General features: G+C 44.5%; 1 pseudogene; it reads right to left on the minus strand.

Annotated features, from left to right (window-relative positions):
* Nucleotides 1-830: 830 nt before the first annotated feature.
* LOC129640969 (uncharacterized) lies at nucleotides 831-949 on the minus strand (annotated as a pseudogene).
* Between the last annotated feature and the right edge of the window lie 4,756 nt (nucleotides 950-5,705).

Raw genomic sequence — 5,705 nt, forward strand, 5'->3', positions numbered from 1 at the left:
GGAACCAAAAGAGTGCAGAAGGCATTCCAGTGAAAAGAAATCAGAGAAGAAAGTGGGGACCAAGCAATGAAGGGATTTGGTCATATCTTCACTATGATGGGAAAATACAAGAGCAGTTGGAGCAGGGAGGTGATAGAATTGCATCTGCATTTTAAAAAGGTCATCTTGCTCCACATCACTCATGATTGGACAGACTCAACTCCAAATTACAACGAGGTACCACGTCACATTAGTCAGAATGGTCCTCATGGAAAAGTCTGTAGATAACAAATGCTGGAGAGGATGTGGAGAAAAGGGAACTCGCCTCCACCGTTAGTAGGAATGTGAGTTGGTAGAGCCACTATGGAAAAGAGTATGGAGGTTCCTGAAGGATCTAAACCTAAAAGTACCATATGATTCAGCAGTCCCACTCCCAGGCACATATCCACCAAAAGTATAACTGAACAAGATACATGCACCATCTGTGCACATATATCTGTGTGTGCACGCAGATGCGCGCAAGCTCGGGCGTTCGCCTGCAAGGATGGGGGGGTGGGGGTGGGGGTGGGGCTGGGGGTAGGGCTGGGGCTGGGGCTGGGGCTGGGGCTGGAGCTGGTGCAGCCCCCCGGGGATTGCCTGAGGCACGCCAAGGGAGCCCCAGACGGAGACCCGCGGGACGGTCCTCTGGTTTCCTGGAAGCCAAATGCAGAGGGGCTCGCGGGCCGCGCGGAGGCACCCCAGGTCTGCAGCGGGAGTCGGTGCCCTGGCCACCCACCCCCAGGAGGGGTTGGGGTCCGGGAGCCCAAGAGTTGGGACGTGGGGGCGGGGGCTAAAGGAGAGGGAAGGCAAAGAGCCTACAGCACCCGGTATTCCCAGGCGGTCTCCCATCCAAGTAAGAACCAGGCCCGACCCTACTTAGCTTCCGAGATCAGACGAGACAGGGCGCGTTCAGGGTGCTATGGCCTTAGACGGAGGCCGCTGCCGCCCGGCGCCCTAAGAGCCCTGCGCTGCGCCTCCCTTTCGCTCTGACCTGCCGGTCAGCCATTCCGACTACAAGTAATTTTACTCCTTCCCCTTTCTCTCCCTGCTTTCTGAGAGTCTCTCTCCTTCCATACTCGATGGTGTAATGAATGGATGCCTTAGATCATTTTCCCTCAACATTTTTTTCTCTTTATTTTTACATTGATTTCTATGAATTCATCTTCAAGTTTATGGATTATTTCTGCCAGCATCTCATATGTGCTATTGAACCTATCAATTTTTCATTTCAATTATTTTCGTTTTCAAATCCAGAATTTATGTTAGTTTCCTTTAAAAAAAATAATTTGTAGCTCTTCATTGGGTCTCTCTGTTTGTTGACTTAGTATCATACTGTCATCTAATTCTTCAAACATGGTTCCATTATTTCATTTTGTAGTTATCATTATTTTGATATTTTATCTTTTGACCTTCATACTGAATTTATAAGTGATATACTTATATGAGTTATCAGTGGTATGTTATACAAATGCTTTACTCACCACCATTACCACATTAGAGTTTTCTGATTTTAACTGTATACTTACCTGTCCCAGCAGGTTGATAAAGAGTCCAAGCCTAAAGCCCCTTTAAGGAGGAGGCAAGCTTGCTTGCTTTTTCACATTCTTTGGCCTAAGACAAGTAGGCATTGTAGGGAGCAGTATCTCAGGTTCAAGGACATTCCTCTTTTTGAGCTTTGGATGTATGCTATAGGAAAGGGTCTGGGCAAAACGCTCACATCCTTGAGATGTTTTTTGTCTATTCTCAGAGGCTAGTTGAGACGTATATATGGCCCCACTTAAATTAGTGAGCCCCTTCTGATGTCTGTGTCAGAAGCTTTTTCTGTCACCTTCACTTTAAATAAAATATACACAAAGCTCTGAATGACTGAGACTGTCTTTGGCCCCAGAGTAATATCTTCTTCTTCAGACACCATGAATCCAGTGGCATCGGTCACCGTTGACTGCTAGGTTATCATCTTGGGGGCTTGTCCAAGATCTTCAAGACAAGGTAAGAACACTCGGAGTTGAGATTCTTTTGCTCGTTTACTGTGGTCTCTACTTTACTATGGAGAAGGCAATGGCACCCCACTCCAGTACTCTTGCCTGGAAAATCCCATGGGCGGAGGAGCCTGGTAGGCTGCAGTCCATGGGGTCGCTAAGAGTTGGACACGACTGAGTGACTTCACTTTCCCTTTTCACTTTCCTGCATTGGAGAAGGAAAGGGCAATCCACTACAGTACTCTTGCCTGGAGAATCCCAGGGGCGGGGGAGCCTGGTGGGCTGCCAACTCTGGGGTCTCACAGAGTCGGACACGACTGAAGCAACTTAGCAGCAGCAGCAGCAGCAGCAGCAGCAGCTACTTTACTAAATCAGAAGCATGTGGACTGAACTTCTTTTCCCCAGTCAGCTTTTCCTGGTCCCTCTGACCATTTCATATCTGCTTGGGGAATTAAAGTTATTAACCTCGTGTGCCGGATTGTAGACTTTCAAGGGACTTGCAATCCATGCTGTTATTGTGCTTTTCTAGCAAGGCCCCCATTCCAAGTTTTACAGGACACTGCAGACAGGAGCACTTTAGGGAGCGAGCTGGAGCTCTAGCTCCAGGGACATCTCTCAGACTGGAAATCACCATCCTGACCCCACAGACACACAGGCAAGTTCTTGTCGTGGCTATGCCTCTGGACTATATGGATTGAGGCATTGCTGGTGAGCATGAGATTCCTGAGGACACAGATTGGGACACCCCAGATTTGGGCAGATTGAAAGCGCATTGGGCTTCTTCCCTTAGTAGCGCTAGCTCTTAGCAGAGCAGACGAAGCCCTCCAGTGGCTCTTGTCTCAACTCCTTAGGTATTCTTTTTGTACAGTCTGAGGGACAGGAATCAAAAGGATGATGTTGGCACTCCATGCATATGAAGGATTAGTTTTTCCTCGCAGGCGGGCCCTCCATCGCCTCCTTTGTTATTAAATAGACTCGTGTGGCCGCTCTCAGGAGGATGTCTTGGGTTTTCTGTTCATCCCTTTATGACTTGCCACTTATACTGTTATGAGGAATGTGCGCAGGTACACAGAAGTTGGGTGCTTCCCCTAGTGGTCTTGGCTCGGCGAGCATCCGGAAAACTACTCTGTTCCACCCCAGGTGGTGCCGGAATAAAAGGAAAATCAAACCAAGGTTTTAATGGTGAGGACCTGGACATCAATCTGGGATGCCATCAGGTCTAACCCTGGTGCATCTCCACCATGCCTGGGTGGTAGAATGAGGGGGGGTGGGAGTAGGACACCTTCACCTGTAAGAGACAGGTTAGCTCTGGCCAGAGAAGGAAGCTTAGGTGGAAAATCAGTCTCCAACCCCGTCTAGAGCAGGGGCAGACACCTCTGGTAGAAAAAAGCCATGGCACTGGGCACTGCTTTTTTCTCTCTTACAGATGGGGCCTAACAGTCCAGAACCACCACCCCCCCTTGAATAATATCTTGAAAAACTGGGATAATTTTGATCCTCAAGGCCTAAAAATCCCTTATATATGGGGTTTCTTTGCTTTAAGAGACGACCTCACCTGCCCAGAGAGATAATCCCTGCTGGGACATCTTCTCGATCAGTCTACCCCTGTCATCAGAGCCAATTTGAGCACTCTCTGGTTTAAATTTTAGCTATGAAGCTATGACTACATGAAGGAGAAATGACATTTTGAACCCTGAATGGCCATGTGTATTCTTTAGACTCCGGAGAAAACTAGGTAAAATGGAATCTTTTTGAAATTGCAAAACTGGTTCCTTTTGCACATGTAATTACTAAAAGTTTGACTTGTGAAAATACTCTTTTGGGGAGCTCTGATCCTGCCTGAGAAACAGAAACATGCCTGGGGAAAAACCTGAGTTAACTCTTATCATGTCCTTGAGATACACAGCCCACTCGATCCGGGACTCCAGCCATGAGCTGGAACTCAAGCCAAGAAAATAAAAGGGACAAAGAGACAATTTAAATTTCAGGTGGAAAACTGTGAGGTTTCTGTCTGTCCAGATTTGTGTGTGTCTCGGTGTATGTCTCCATCCTTGGAAAAAATTGCTAAAGGCTAAGTGGTTCAATGAGCTCTAATTAATTGGCCTAAAGAGAAGTAAGTGCTTACAAATCAAACAATTCTAAATTCAAGGAAATTAAAGTAAATGAATTCGAGGCTTGTGTGAACTGGGAAATAATCATTATTGTATTGATACATGATACTGATGTTTGTTTATTGATCTAATTAACAGAGACATTGTGCAGATACTTTTATAAATGATATAACTTTGGGTGATTTATCCTTACCAATCGACAGAATGATGATGTAAAGTACAAGTCATGGTTTCTGAAGAAAAGTAAGATGTGTGTTTTTAATAAAAAGTAATAAGGAATGGAATTACATTCTATTAAGGAAAAGCAAAGTAAGTCTAAACGTACAGGTGGCTGTCCTCTAAGTGGACAAATGAAGTGACGAATACAGAAAGTGCAAAAAGGTGTGTTGCAAGTGAAAGAAGAGTTTTGTGCATGCTACAAGTTTGTTAAGACATTAAACTGCCTTTGAAGTCTTATTGTGACTATGACTAAGTGAATAACTATTGTTTCACAGTGAATATAAGCTGTTACCAAACTGGAATTTGGTTTTCTCTCACTGATTAAAAGAACAAAGTTTTCTTGGAATGTGGCTTTTGATAACAGACTACAGCACATATGAACAAAGCTCATTCTGCTTCTACAAAAGTTAACGCCTCTTCAGGGAATTTAAAATGGATTAAAAATGGCCATAAACCAAAGAGTTGGGGCTATGAGAGGTCCAACGTGGCCACTTGGCTTTTCCTGGCTCCCTGACAAACCTCATTTTTGTTTGATAATGCCTTTCCTGGCTTCAGAATTAATATCTCAGAATAGAAAAAATGGTTAAAAGGTGCTTTCCACAATCTCCAGTGATCAGGGCACCCACTTTGCTGGACAGGTCATACAGACATTCATAAAAGCTTCATGAGTTTCTTCGCGACTACTGCTTTCACTGATGTCCTTGGCCATTGGGCAAGGACAGCAGAACAAAGGGATCAATTGCATGGGATGGAGTAGACTGCTAAATATGACCGCAATTTTCACGACTTTTTGTCTGACATATTGTTGATTTTTACTCTGTGTTTTCAGATATAAAGAAGCACTTCTCCTCGAGTTACTGGTCATTTAAAACAATCTAGTGATTTACTCCTACGGGTAAAATTATACCTTTTTTCTCTCTGCCTCATCCCTCCAGAAGCTGGAGACACTTGGGTTCTGAACAGCCTTCTCAGGTAAATAAAAAGACTGTCTCCCGACATATACAGAAATCTCAACGTATACTGGGGAGCTCTAAAAGAAAAATCCACCTAACTGATGTCAGGCCTATGGCATCTATTATGTTTCACTGAATATTAAGTTCCAGTTTTTTAAGTTAAGGTCTGTATTTACTAAGACGCACTCCTTAGATAGTTCCTTGTGGTTATGTTACATTGCTAAGAGGTTTAATTAAGTTGTTAAAAAGGACATTCTGAGTTTGTTTCTAAAGCTTATCTCAATAACCAGTCTTTGAATCAAGATCAGATGCTCAGGATCTACAACCAGGATATCAACAGCAAGCTATAGTCATTTAGCAAACTAAGTCAGATGACATGGAGATGTCACTGGGCTACACCTACTAGAAGTTCTTGACCTAACTTC

This window comes from Bubalus kerabau, unplaced genomic scaffold (assembly GCF_029407905.1).
Source record: "Bubalus kerabau isolate K-KA32 ecotype Philippines breed swamp buffalo unplaced genomic scaffold, PCC_UOA_SB_1v2 scaffold_54, whole genome shotgun sequence".
Taxonomy (NCBI): Eukaryota; Metazoa; Chordata; class Mammalia; order Artiodactyla; family Bovidae; genus Bubalus; species Bubalus kerabau.